The sequence below is a fragment of the Dunckerocampus dactyliophorus genome, chromosome 11 (assembly GCF_027744805.1).
Source record: "Dunckerocampus dactyliophorus isolate RoL2022-P2 chromosome 11, RoL_Ddac_1.1, whole genome shotgun sequence".
NCBI classification, from domain to species: Eukaryota; Metazoa; Chordata; class Actinopteri; order Syngnathiformes; family Syngnathidae; genus Dunckerocampus; species Dunckerocampus dactyliophorus.
Window position 1 is genome coordinate 6,478,057 of NC_072829.1, and position 14,944 is coordinate 6,493,000.

General features: G+C 40.8%; 1 protein-coding gene across 6 annotated transcripts in view; it reads left to right on the top strand.

Annotated features, from left to right (window-relative positions):
- The window catches only part of lingo2 (leucine rich repeat and Ig domain containing 2), a 252,837-nt gene that overhangs the window by 169,402 nt on the left and 68,491 nt on the right, over positions 1-14,944 (top strand). The gene's annotated exons all lie outside the window — the stretch shown is intronic.

Genomic DNA, 14,944 nt, shown 5'->3' on the forward strand with positions numbered 1-14,944 from the left:
AGGAGTCGTGGCTGAGCTCCAAATGAGGGAGCTGTCACCTGCTCAGAATTCAAAGGGCATCCTTCTTCTCTCCTCCGGGCCACAAATATCTGGCGTCTTTCTTGTGACTCCAGACTCCTCACTGTTTCACAACTTGCTTCTCCTCACAGTAGTCAGTTACAAATAAATGATTTTAAACGATTTAATTAGTATATGTTTCACAGTTAAAAATAGGCCTGGTATTTTGTGTTTTATCTTTGAAGTGTTACTGATTCAATTTGTTACGGTACGCTGAAGGTTGCAAGGCTTATCTCAGCTTCAAAGAACTATTTGAATACTATTGAAACAAATGTTGGAAGCATGAACATTACCACCCTCTAAAAGACCAGTGGCAGCATTACATTGTGCAAAAACAAAAAACAAAAAACAAGATTAAGAGGGACTGTAAAAGCTATTACTGTTCTTCAGCTTTTCTTTCTGGTTCTTTGGACAGAGTCGCTGTTACACAATTTAAAAGGTTTCAAATTGTATTAAAAATAAGAGCAATATATTCCGCTGCAGCTCTGGACTCTAGCATCAACACGAAAGTTCAACAGCCCATAATGACGGTACGCCGAGTCTATACATCTGTTGCCGCGCCCTTCTAGAAAGTGAAAGTTAATTTGTGTAGAAGTGAAAGTACAGCATGTGTGGAGAACAACGCATCTGTTGCCTGACCGCACCTCCTAGTATTTTTCCATCAGCCAGATGTAATAAGTGTTGTGCAACTTTGATTGTGCTATGTGAGTGTGTGTGTCAGGAAGGCCTCTGAGAAGTTATTACTTGTAGATGGAATCTAAAAGTAATAATAATAATGATATCTAACGGGACTTGAAAATAAACGATTTATATTCTGCAATACATGTGCAATTCGGGTTAAGATCGACTTCTGTTCCTACACTGTGATGTAAGTCAAATTGTGTGTATGTGTATGAACTTATACCTAATTATACCCTTGTAACAAAGCACGGAATCCATGACCCATCTAGCATTCACTAGAATTCAGTAATCTGTATCATTAATGATGGTTTTCTTAATTTTATGATGTTCATTTTCACTTTCATGGTGATGGCTTTCCTTTTCGTTGGCGGAGCGTCATAATGAAGTGCAAAAAGTTAACTACTAAGCACACACTGCTTAGTCTTGCTTCTACTAGTTCTCGAGCAAGTCTTGTGTTTAAAGACCAACATTTACTTTTGATTTAATTTATGAGAGTCGTAAGATGGAACATTGTAACTGAGGACCACCTGTACAATCCCAGGAAACACTGCTGATAGGCCGGTTGTTTCATCTTGTCTGGTTTTCGTCCAGATCTGGGGTAGACAAATTGTTTTCCCAAGGGCCCACATGCGAAACAGAACATATCACGTAGTGCTGGGCCAACAGGTTAAACTACATTATGCTCAATATCATTTATCTCTTTATAGAAGCAGAAAAAACACATTGTTGTGACAAGACGTGACTGGTAAGACTAAATGTAAGGAATGGAAAAAGACCTGAGCAAAAACATATTCAATCTACTTTGTCAAAACAACGATAAACAAAAGGTGCATTTTCAGAAATGTAAGGTTTTTGAAAGACTGGCATTAAATCAGCTTCATACACATTCTCATAACCATTTTGCTTGTACTTCACGTTTACTATATTTTTTACTTCAATTTTCTTCTTCAATGACATAAATCTAGTCTCTGTTGTCAACAGAAGTACATCCAAGTCAGGCTGAATATCTGAGGTGGATATGTCGATGACTTACTGTTTGTAGCTAAGCTGATTCCCTGGACGGATGGATTGTTTTTGTAGCTTATCTAGCAATGCTTCAGATGTCCGTGCCTGTTTGTCAGTTTGTCTAACTTCTCTGCAAGTTTGGTCGGATAAAGGTGATTCAAGGTATAGTCCTTATCCTCTCCATAGATGAAACACGCAGCTTTACCTCTGACTTCACTAAAAGTCAAACTTAGCCGCCCATCTTTTGTTAAATACTCAGCATTTTGCATCGGAATTTCTATTATCTTTGCATGATCTGACATTTTTGTGGGTAAACACGTAAACCAAGTAAAGGTTAAAGGTATAACCCTAACCCTAAACCCTACTTTCTAACCTTAACCCTTAACCTTAACCCCAAACCCTAACATTTGAAGAATCACTAATATTTCACAGGCACGCTGCTGGAAGAAGTCCATCAACTTGAATGGATTCCATCAACTTGGGGTGATTTGCATCTCTTAAAGCAGGCAAGCGGCATGCATTATGCAACACTGGCAATGCTTTCTGCATAAATCCACTCGTCGAGTACATATTTCACAATCAGACATTTCACAGGTTCCCCTCTTTGGGCGGGATAGGGAGGGGCCTGCAAAGAAAAGCTGGCAATTACAGCAGGATGTATTTTTTTAACACCATGGTCATCTGTTGAACAAAAACTTGGATTTGCATATTTGCATTTGTTTATGTACCTGATTTGACCTGGCCTCAAGGCCTGTACAATAAGATAAGAGAAAAAGTCATTTATGAAGATAAAACAGGGGAACCTTGGTTAGCGTCTTTAATCCGTTCCAAAATGTGCGGCGCTAACCAAAATGTACTTTATCCGAATTCATTTTTCCCCTCATGTAAATCCAATTACTCCATTCTAGAAAGCCAAAAATGTTAACACAAAACACCTTTTTATAGTTTCACATGCAGACAACATCATCGCTGCATGAATTGATGAAGCCTCCTCGGATGAGAGGCGACACGTCTTCTGAGACAACCTGAACAGTCCAGTTGCGATCGATTGAATGCCCTGAGTTTTGTGTTAACATTTTTGAGACTTGTGGCTTAACTGTGTTAGTAAAAAACTAAACTGCTAATAGGCTTCTGACAAGGACAACAAGGACGTGATAAACGTGATAAAAATACAGTAAGAACACAGTTGGCCCCATGCAGTGTATTAATGACACGACAAGAAGCACATCATGTTGTACACTAATCGGAAAATATATACAAACGGAGTCAAAATTTCTGTGTACATGTTTGGTGTAAAAACGCTAACCGGGTGCACGCTAACCAAGGTTCCACTGTAATTGTAAAACTATAAAAACATCTTTTGTGTAAAAATGTTTGGCTTTCTGGAACGGATTTGTTGGATTTACATTGTTTCTTATGGGAAAAATGTATTTGGTTAGCCTACGCTTCGTTTAGAGTCAGACCTTCTCAAACGGATTAATAACTCTAACCAAGGTTGTCCTGTATTAGCAAGCTAATAGGCTGCTAACAAGGACGTTTTGTGATAACAGAACACATTCAGAACACAGTGGGCCTCATGCAGCGTATTAATAACACAACAATACGTGCGCCATATTGTATGCTAACTGGAAAATGTACCCAAACTGAGGCAAAATTTTGTGTAAATTTGGTGTAAATCTACTGTAAGGCTCATATTTGCGTGTATTATTTTGCGTGTAGATTTGGCCTTTATCCCGTTTCTAATCCTGTATGTCGTTGCCGTTTTTCGCCAAGTGATAGGCTCCAAATATTACAAACGGCTGTCATTACATTGTGTCATTTGGTGTCTTGCTGTTTTATGTACAAATATGTGACATTTTGTGTGTATAAATCTACTTTTTACAAGGATGTTCCACTTGGATGAAGTTAAATAACACAAAACATGCTCCTAATCACATAGTGGGACACCTCTGCTATTAACTTTTAATGGAAAATCTAAAATGTACCGATGCTTTTATCTGCAAAACATCATCAGGCCAAGGTATGAACGTAATTATTTGTATGCTGAATCCTATCCACAGCATTATTAAGATAATAGTAGGTGTTAGATGATTTCAAAGGTAACAGGTGGTGTTTTGATACAGCTCTTGTATTACACCTCATTAGATAGTGCAGGTTTACCTAATGAAGTGGCCGAGTATGCATCACTGGTCTGCTGATGTCATACACACACACACAGTCATGCAATGATGCACCACAGACGTGTTTTTGTGCGTGCTTGCAGGATTTGCTGTTCCAGCAGAACCAACGTGACCCGTCTGGACCGTTGGCTGCAGCCATGCGACATAAAAGCGTCATGGCTGTTCTCCGTGGTGGTGATGACGCTGTCGTTTCAGATTAGTGTGCAGAATTAGTCGGGAATGGTCTTCTCTTCAATGAGACTGAAAGAAAAGCGTTTTTTTTGTTGTTTTTTTTAAATGTATTTCATTTCAAATGCAAGAAGCGGCTGCGGCAAAGAAGCGCATACAGTACACACTTTAATCTTTAAGCTTTAATCTGAAATAACTGCATTAGAGTCGTTGGCATGCGGTGACAAATGGCAGATGTAAGAAGAGAGGCTTTAAATACTAAATTGTAGTGTGTGACACATACATCACGCTGGCTTTTGAGTCTCTAACAGCCTCAAAGAAACATTAGCAATGTTTATGATTTAATACATGCAATTTTTCACTAAGCATGAATCAGTGTCTTCAGATCTCAGACATGAAACATGACTCACACGGATACGTTTTTCATATAACAAGTTTACATTTAATATGTAGTTTTGTAATATAGAGTCGCTCTATTGCTTGAAATGTTCATGTATGATTATTGTTCATAAATCCTGCAAAAGCCTTTTACATTCCGCTGCACACTTGACACAAATGGGGTCAGAGGTGCGGGGTACATTTTAAATGATACACAGCGGCATATAGCTGATGTTATTGTTACAAATTATTCATCCTGTACCACTAGAGCAAGAGTGTCAAAACTGTGGCCTGGAGGCCATTTTTGGCCCGCAGCAGTTTTTTTTTTTTTTTAAGGCCTTCTAAAAAATAAAATCTATTCAATTTAAAATATGCAATATGCAACTGATGTCTGACTTTTTTTTTTTTTTTTTAGTAAAATTGACCAAGATCCCGAGGTGTTCCCAGGCCAGTTGAGGGACATAACCTCTCCAACGTGTCCTGGGTCTTTCCTGACGCCTCCTACATGTTGGATGTGCCCTGAATACCTCCCCAGGGAGGCGTCCAGAGGCATTCTGACTGAGCCACCTCATCTGGGTCCTCTCTATGTGGAGGAGCATCGCTTCCACTCCAAGGTTCTCCCAGATGACAGTGCTTCTCACCTCACCTCTAAGGGAGAGCCCAGCCGCCCTACGGAGAAAACTAATTTCAACCGCTTGTAGAGCCTTATGAAATCGGTTAGATTTTTTTTCCAAATTCCGTTAACATTTTTTCAATTCCGTTTTTTTTACCTTTTATGCTTATTTTACCACCATAGAGTGTGTACTTTTGTGACAGTACATAAAAGGTCTCTTAATTAAATGCAAACATTCTTGCATTTATTGATACAATACATCCTTGGCCAATTTTGCTCAGTATTTCAGAAAGCGATGTAGCTTGGCTAACTTTTCTAATGGGGTGTCAGCCTCTCCACACACAAAATCCTCAACAAACTGCAATGCCTGTGCATGTGGTGAAGGAAGAGGGAGTCCACCAATGCAATTCCAATTGTGTTGTTAATAGAAGATATTTTTTATGACACCCTTATTTTGTTTACACAGTTCGACAGTGTGTGGCAAACAGCCCTCTTATTTTGAAGGCCGGGAGTGTGTTGTGTGTGTGTTGAGATTGTCTGTTGAGAGTTAAGACGAGCTGGGAGCAAGAATAAATGTGCCTCTCGTCCTTATTTCTCACCCGGGAGGGGGCGAGTTAGTGTTTGTGATGAGATTCCGCCACGATTGAGCAGAAAACGTCCCCACACAAACGTTCCCTATATTTGTATGCTCTGCTGAGTGAATGAATGAATTTGACTGCCAAGATGGAGGATATATACCCAAACTTACCAGACGGTGATCACACTTTTACAACAAAGTATGAGAACATATCCTGGAGGAGGATACGGTGCATGTACTTCATCCACCAAAAATACTGTAAATAAACAATGGGACTTAGAAGTATTTGAAGACAAAATATTTAACCAAAGTGAATTATTCTCTTTCTTTTTATTTTTTGTTTATTTCTTGTTTTTATTTCTTCTTTTTATGTCTTCTTAATGATCAACGTGTATTCACGTATAAAAAAAAAACCCAAAGGATTCAGTGCCTCACCAGCCATGAACCTCACTGCACACCACTTCAGTGTTTTGACCTTGATAAATCAAATGACATTTAAATTAGATTAAATTAAATAGAGAATAATAGCAATTAGTATTTTCCACTTTAAATAATTCAGCCTTGGGACTATAGTAAAAGCCATTGGATTTATTTATTTATTTATGCATTTATTTATTTAGCGTTCAGCAGATTTAAGTGTGTCATAATCTTGTTGCATATTAATTACTTCACATTGTGCAGTCTAGATAAGATCTCACTCTCACTCCAGCGACTTTGGTATGGTTGTTGCCCGTCTTAATATGAGTGTAATAACTTTATGACTTTATGTGCGGACTGTTTTCCAGCCCTTCATAAATACTGGAGTTATTGTATATGAATGAGCCTAATGCAAGTACAATATTTCCCTTAGCTCTTCATCAGGAGTCGGGCTCATCCCGATATTCATACCAGAGGTATAATTTATGTATAGAGATGCCTGATGAAGGACCTCAGTGTTGAAGCAGAATGAAAATGACACTTTCACTGATTTATCATTCCGATTTGGGCGGATTAAAGAGGCAAGAGGGAGAGAAGAAAAAAGAGAAGAAGTTAACTTTATTTTTAATTATACATTCATACATTATTATTCCATCTTAATATTGTCACTCCCTGGAGACGCATCATTCAAATTTAATAAAGGGGAAGGGAGAACCACTTGGTCTAACTCTCGCTTTGTTAGATGTTTCACTATCATACAGTTACCTTTACACATCTTGTCAGAAATTGATCATTTGATATTTAGCCCCTTATTTTTGGAATATTGGTGACGCTGGAGTCTGACTGTGAGTCCGAACACGTGCTTATTTGATTCTTTGATGCTCACTGAAAGGCTGTCTTGGCGGTTCAAACTGAGCTGAGGTTTTGTGCAATGTTTGAGGTTGATTCGCAAGCATCCGTCCCACATGTGTCTTTGAGTAATCACTTTAAAAACAAGCAACATTCTGCCTCTTCAAAGGCGTCTTACTCGGAGAGGCAAATAGGAATCAAACAACGGTCTCTTTCTGAAAAGTCAGTGTTGGTTTGTGAATCAACTTCCTGTCTGTGCTCAGTTCTCAGTTTTTGCAGGCTAAACGGGGTAAAGTGCAACAAAAGCACACTCTCTGCCGGTTGGGAAAAGTTTAATTTCGGTTCATGCCAAGTGCAATATAGTCGTGCCGAACCACTTCGTGCTTTGAATTTCACGGCTTCACACTCACGTTTAAAAAAAAATCATAATAATTAACAAATCATGCTGTTTCGTGGTTGAATCGGCCTATTATTAGTCAAAAAATAAGCATTTTAAAGCAAATGTTATCTTTTTTTGTCAAAATTAAGCATTTTCACACATAAAAATGGCAAAATGAACTAAAATACAAATATAAGGCATTCAGAAGACACATTCAAGATTCAAGATTCAAGAGGTTTATTGTCATATGCACAGTAAGACAGGTAGTTATACTATGCAATTAAATTCTTATTCTGTTCATTCTCCCAAAAAAGAAAGAAAACACAAGAAAATTCAAAGACATTGTGATGATCAGTAGTATTCAGGCTTGATCGCCAGAACAACAAGCTTTTATTGTCGGTTTGGACTATCAACAGGCACAATATTCCCCTAACATTGGCTACTGTTGTAGCCGTAACCCACCTCAAACTAAAACTAAACTCACAGCGCGTTACGTAATATCTACTGCTGTTTTGCAGGTTAGCATATTGCAAATGCTGCAGTGGAGTTCATAAATGCTGCCTGCTAACTCGTATTATGACAAAACAGGCAGTGCCATGTCCACTCACCAAGCCAAAATTTTAAAAAGGGGGTTCTTTTAAGGTGGACTGGTGGTCAGAGTATGTGCAAACAGAAGAACAAGAGGTGAAACTGGGTGAGATTTTTTCTTTTTCGAATGAGGAAGGTCTTCTCTAAAAAAAGACATGCTGCAAAGCCAAAGTAGCAAGCCAGTTTTCGGAGTGAAAGTGTGGAGTGAATGTGTGTCATAACTGTGCATGTTTTACTGCCATGCTTTTATTTTGATGGTGAATGCTGAAGGGACCGGAGGGTCGGTTGAGAGTTCATTTGAATTGTTTTTTTATGTAGACAAAAGTGCAAGTACAAACAAACATGGCATCAATTTTAAGTACATTTGCAAAATAGTGCCACAGCAGGCTGCTTTAAAACATAAGAGTGAAAGTCACATAAGGAAATAAAAGTATATCTAATTAACAATATAAATGGTAAATAAGAAAAGAACTGGAAAATGAAATGATCAACTAGGGGTTTTCTACAAGATTCAGATGGTTAATTGTATCAGACCACGGCTGATGTTGAGAATAAAGAACGCTACATTGTGGAATCCTCCTTGACGTCTGTTTGAAAGCAGTCATTTACAAAGTCCGACAGAATGGAAGTTCAGGTTTTGAACAGGTGTGATACTACAGTGTACACATCTGATGGCGCTCACAGAGGTCCAAGGAATCCTCAGGTCATTTTTGTGCATGCTCAGACACTTGAAAAATAAGGGGGAAACATTGCCTCTGGGTGTGCATTTTGGGCGATTTGGTGTTTCGGTGCTTTTTGTCCAACTTGCTGTTCTCTGGCAGGGGAGTTGGACGGCAGGGATGAAAACATATCTGCTGTCTGCGGGTTGCGTTGGATTCGCCCGTGGACGCGGCAGTGTGCTTGTCCTTTGCCTGGGGTTTTGCTCAGGGCCCCGTGTCCCTCGCTTTGCGTCAATAGTGTACAACGAACACGGCAAGTGAGAAAAGGAAAAAATAGAGTTTGAAGTGTTATAAAGAAGAGGTAGGATAGGTTTTGCTTCTTCCTACTCCTTTTCGGACATGTTGAACTGTGGAACTGCTGTATTCGGATGTAACTTCATATGCCTGTTCGAAATAAACTGAAACTGAAAAAAACATTTAGATGGTCGTAAACAAGTGTTCTATGCTCTACCTACGAAAATATTCCATTTGTAAATAAGGAATCCTACTTTACGGAAATGTACTCATCACGGTAGGGTCTGGAACCAATTAACCACGATAAACGAGGGATTAAATCTCACTTTCCATACGCCACAGTTTTTCTACAATTCGGTTTTCGTCAAAATTTTCCACTACAATTTTTGTATTTACATTATTTCCTTTGGGAAAAATGACCTTTGGAACCAATTAATGACAAAACGGGCTGCTCTGTTTCAACTTACCCTGGGTTGGGGCCGCCTCCCTTGCCAATCAAGAATAACCAAATGAAGTGGTGCCAGGCCCGCTGGACGGACTTCCATTGAAACAACAGGCAGATCCCGAGCCGAAATTAGGCAACTGTGAAGTTCAGTCTCCTTCAGAGCTTTCAAGGGCACCTCAGAGGAGGGAGGGAGAGGGAGCTTGATTCTTGACAGGACCGACTTGTCCCGCTTGGGTTGAATGCAAACTAGGCCCAAGTCCAACTCTCTCCTCACTCTTATCCCCGGATGCTGATTTTGAGATGCAGCGCTCTTCCTCATTCCTACACGTGTAATGTGGAAGATTGAAGTAATCATGAACTTTGTACCCAAGAACCTCCGCTCGTCCAAACACGTGAGTGCGTGAGTGCTTGTTTAATTGCAGGCTATTAAAGTGCAAATCCTTGTTTGTTATTTTGTCATCTGGAGCAACAAAGACTGGGCCGTTGTCTCACTCGTCACGCCTGGAAGACGTTTTGTCGATGCTTAAATCTAGCAAGTCCAAGGACATGCAGCCAAGTGTGGAGCACATCTCCAACTGAGACTGAACAAGTGCAATGCTTCGGAGAGCAAACCCAAATACTCCCTCTATCTCTGTGTCTCTCTTCAATAGCACAGGGATCTTTTCCTGCTCGTTGCCGTCACTTCAAGCAAATATGGGGGCCGACTTAGGTCATTGCCATAGGAGCACATTAAAATTTGTTTCTATGTATTCTGACTTTTTTTTTTTTTGGCTCATGCTCTTAATATAGCCAAATGACAATTTAAATAAAACATGGATACATTTTAATACAATTTTAAAAAAATAAAAGTTAAACATTGTATTTGTGCGGTCTTTAAAAATCCAATCATTTGAATTTAAAGCCGTAAAATGTCTAAAATTCCCTTGAAATCTCATAAAATGTCCTAAATAGGATTTTGAAAGGGCTTAAAAGTGTATTAACGTTACTTTACTTACGTTACGTTACTTTACTTAAGTGGCCCCACCAACGAACCGGAACTATGTTCCTCATCACCGAAATCCGACCAGACCTCGGCTCACTGGACACTGGACAAAGTGTGTGTGGGTGGGTGGGATGGGGTGGGGTGTAAGCCACTGTTGATGGGGATGTCAAAAAATCTCAGCTATGCCTTTAAGCATCAAAGGTCATCAAGATAAAGTGTAATTATTATTTTCTGATGTCATTAGTTGATAAGCACCTTGCATGTGCAGCAAACCAATAGGTAGCCTTTCAATGTCTGAAGGGGCGCTAACTGTAAAGTGTGTGCAGAAGTCGCACTCTTAATAGGAGTGCACCCACACGGCTTGTTAAATAAAAAATAATAAACAAAGCTCCAGGTTATGACCATTCCTCAATAAATAAATAATGGCCTGTACTTGGAGTTAATGTGTAATTGTTTTGTCCTGACGTGATTAACCGTGCGGGTCTTGTGCATTAAAGTATCCAATAAAACGCAACAGGCTACTCAGGGAGGCACTATTGAGAGGACATTTGTACAAATAAAATGTTCACAAGTGATTTGGCCTAATTTCCTGAGAGTAATACAACTCTTGCTAAAGCTTCCTGTCTGCATGTTAGGTGACTGGACGGGTTAAATGATTTAGATTGGAGAATAAGTGTGGGCTGAGATGATTTCCAGCTTTGCAGAGGAGGAATTCCATAAAAGCCTTCCCTCCTGTGGTCTGGAGAGGCGAGGGTGTGCCAATTAGCCAGACAACGCTGGAGAACAAGGTGAAAGGCGTGTTAATGAAAAACTAATACGCGCCCAATTGGACTCTGCCATTCTCCACGGTGAGCTCAACAACTTCTTTGGCTTCCATAGCTGCTCTCTGTTATTGCTAATTAGCAGCACTAACGTGACATTAGGCAGTTAAGGAGCCATTACCTCCATCCCTCGATGGAGGACGCTTGGGACGGACCGCTAGATCTTGGGGCCAAAAAACGACCTGCAAGTCGTAAAAGGAGAAGGTGACAATTTACCTCCTGTTGACTCGTTAAAGACGAGGACATAGTTTGGAAAAAGGTGATGATCTTCTAGTGAAAGAAAAAGACCTCATCAGATCGGAATTCTATGCTGTAGTTCAAATTTGTATAGGTTATCATCCAGGTAATCTGCAAAGATTGAATTGAGGCAATTGGATTTTTCATGTTGGGTGACCCTCTACATTGGAGAGACCAGGCAAACCTTCTACAAATATAGGAGAGCAGGTTCATCGGTGATCACAGTCAGCAGTTCATTTGCATATGAAAAAGGGACATTTCTTTGATGAATACGATGTTAAAATTCTGGATAGGGAGGACCGCAGGTTTGAATGGTAATAGTAAATGGACTTTCACTTGTATCGACTTTTTTTTTCCACCATCAAGGTACTTAAAGCACTTTGACACTGTTAGCACATTTACCTACTGGTGACGTTGCATTAGAAGCAACTGGGGGTTCAGTATCTTGCCCAAGAATACCTTGACATGGTCACAGGGCAGAGGATCGAACCAGCCACCTTCAGGTTGGGAGACCACCACTCTACCACATGAGCCATGCTATGGCTAGAAAGGCCCTCTCTAAACAGTAGCAGGTTTTCGACATCACATCAACTCCTAACATCTCTTCCCCGAAGATTGTCTCATTCCACGGGAATGAAGAGAGGCAATTTAACTCTTCTTGCTGGTTGACCCCTACATTGGAGAGACCAAGCAACCCTTCTACAAACACATGGCACAACATAAGAGAGCAGGTTCTTTGGGGATCAGAGTCTGCATTTCAACCATCCATTCATTTTATATACCACTTCTCCTCATTAGGGGTGCAAGTGTATGCTGGAGCTTATCCCAGCTGACTTCGGGCGACAGGTGGGGTACACCCTGGACTGGTCGCCAGCCAATCGCAAGGCACAACCATTCACACTCACATTCATACCTATGGACAATTTAGAGATGATGATGATGCCTGATGCAGCGTCAGCATCCATCCATCTTCTTCCACTTATCCTGGGTCGGATCACAGGGGCCGCAGCCTATGCAGAGGAGCCCGGACCTCCCTCTCCCAGCTACTTTGTCCAGTTCCTCCCGAGGGATACTGAGGCGTTCATAGGTCAGTTGAGAGACATAGTCTCGCCAACATATCCTGGGTCTTTTTTGTGGCCTCCTGCCGGTTGGATGTGCCCTGGCCACCTCACCAGGGAGGCGTCCGGGAGGCCTCCTGACCAGATGCCCGAGCCACCTCATCTGGCTCTTGTTAATGCGGAGGAGCAGTGGCTTTACCCCAAGCTTCTACTGGACGGCAGAGCTTTTCACCTTATCTCTAAGGGAGAGCCCGGCCACCCTATGGAGGAAACTAATTTTTGCCGCTTTGTACCCGCATTCTTGTCCTTTTGGTCACTACATGAAAAGGTGTGAAAGAAAAAATGAAAAACAAGGGGGGAAAAAAGTGAAAGAAGTCATTTTATAAATTCGAGGTGACCTTCTGAAAACACGATTGACTGTTATTTTTTTCAATGGAATATGATCTGAGATTATGGGTCAAAGTTGCCATGGGTACACGTTTCGGCCAGCGTTCTACCAGTTGTAAGCTGTAACCGATTGTCCTCGGTGCCGATGTTGTTCACTGGTCTGTCAGGTGCAAATCTCCCGTCGGGATCTCCAAGCGGGCTAATGGAATTTCCACCGGGGGCGTCCGGCAGCGGGTAGCCTCCTCACATGGCTGTGCTCCATGCTCAGCCGGAGACTGATAACACGAGTGGCAAACGGCAGAACTTTTCAAGTGTGCGAGCTGGGGAGTGGGGGCATGCAGGCAGCCGTCATATTCTCCATGACGTTTGAAGATGTGAGTGTCGCCACTTCCGCGCTCCCATCACTCAAGTGCAACCGGCATGCTGAGAAATTGATTGCTGGACGATAGCGCCTACATACAAACATGCACATGTAGCCCGGAATAGAACTTGTTTCTTTCTTTTATCAGTGACAGCAAGTCGGTCTGTTTCATCGTTTTTAACACATGCTCAGCATGGAACGCATCCTCGCTGTCTGAATGGCAGGTGCAATAATAAACTGTTACACTAAAGAATTTCATAAAAGTGAAATCTGTCTTATTAGACAGCTTAATCACCGGAACAGTAAAGCTCTCTTTGTGGCAATCGTCACATCCATCACTGCATCACGTTTTATTTCAAAACATTTTGTCGGGCAGTTGTGGCCACCAATGGAGACACAGGGTGTGATATCACGTTGCAGCCAATCATATTGAGTCAGTCACCTTAGAAACTGTGCCTGTGTATCAAATAGAATACTTCCGTCCCTACTGTTCAATAAGTATACTGTTTACACTGCGTACTTAGTTCCTGAGTGCTTGAATTTTGACAGTGTGGTGCTGCCCCAAATCTATTACAACTGTTGTGCATTTACCGGAAATGACAGTCACAATACTTTCTCTCCTTTTTAATGGTGAATTACAACCACTCAGGTTAGTCCTGTAAAATGATTTGCAGTGGAAGTCATTATACGCACACAGTTTCTGGTCCATAGATAACATTGACAAAGTGCAGGAAATTTGGAAATCGTTACCTTTCGTGTCCGCCGCCGTCACACGTGTTAGCATGGGAAGCGTCTTGAAGATCTTCTGTTTTGCTTCTAAAAAACACCAGCTGCATAGCAAGAAGCTAGGCAAGAAGCTATGAACTCTGCATAAATTATACAAGTTCTCAGTGCACCTCAAATTTTACATTTTGACTCCCTAGTCATATTTTTAGTCACCCCAAGATTCATAAATCCATTTTTTAATCCATCATCTTACATTATCATTTATTAGTGGGGCTGCCACAAGATCTCGCAAGATTAAAACGTGACAAGATTTCTTGTTCACACAAAAAAGACTTGTGTCCACGAGGCCTTGCACAATAATACATTAATTCTGAACGACACAATCAGTGAAAATGAACTTGATAAAATGCCAGGCGCATGTGTGTCTGGTTTCCTCGCCTCCGGCCTCCAAAGAGGCAGGGAAACGGTTCACTCTGTGCATTGGTTTCAGCATCTTTGTTGCACAGAACAACGGCATGAACGGAGTGAGCCCTTTTGCAGTCTAACAGTCTCTTTGTCTCGGTGGAGGAGGGTTCCAGTAGCATACACACAGTGAAGAAGAGTGTAATGGAGTGGGAATTAAATGAGTAGATTGAAATATATATCATGTTATATTGTCTAGATTTTTTCCATTGTACTTTTCTTAAAATTTTCTCTTACAATCTCGTCTTATCTCGTAGACCCAATCTTGCGTATCGTCTCGTCTCATGAGTGTCCCGTGACACCCCAATTCACTAGTGATGAGTACCTATACATGTTGTGTTTATGTGTTTAAAGTGTGTGAGGCATATTTAAAAGTTCAGTAAAAAAAATAACAGGAGGTTTTAGGATGTGTGTCTAAAATAGACACATTTATGGGCGTCCCAATTACTCGCTATTCGCTAGTTACGCGAAAAGCGGGGATCTGCTCTATCACCACATTTTGTCGTTTTTCTTTCTTTCCTTTCTTCTTTTATGTGCATTATTTGTAAATGATGCAAACCATTTATGGACAGTGACATAATGTTGCACCACATTGTCATCAATCATTGAGTGATGGCGAC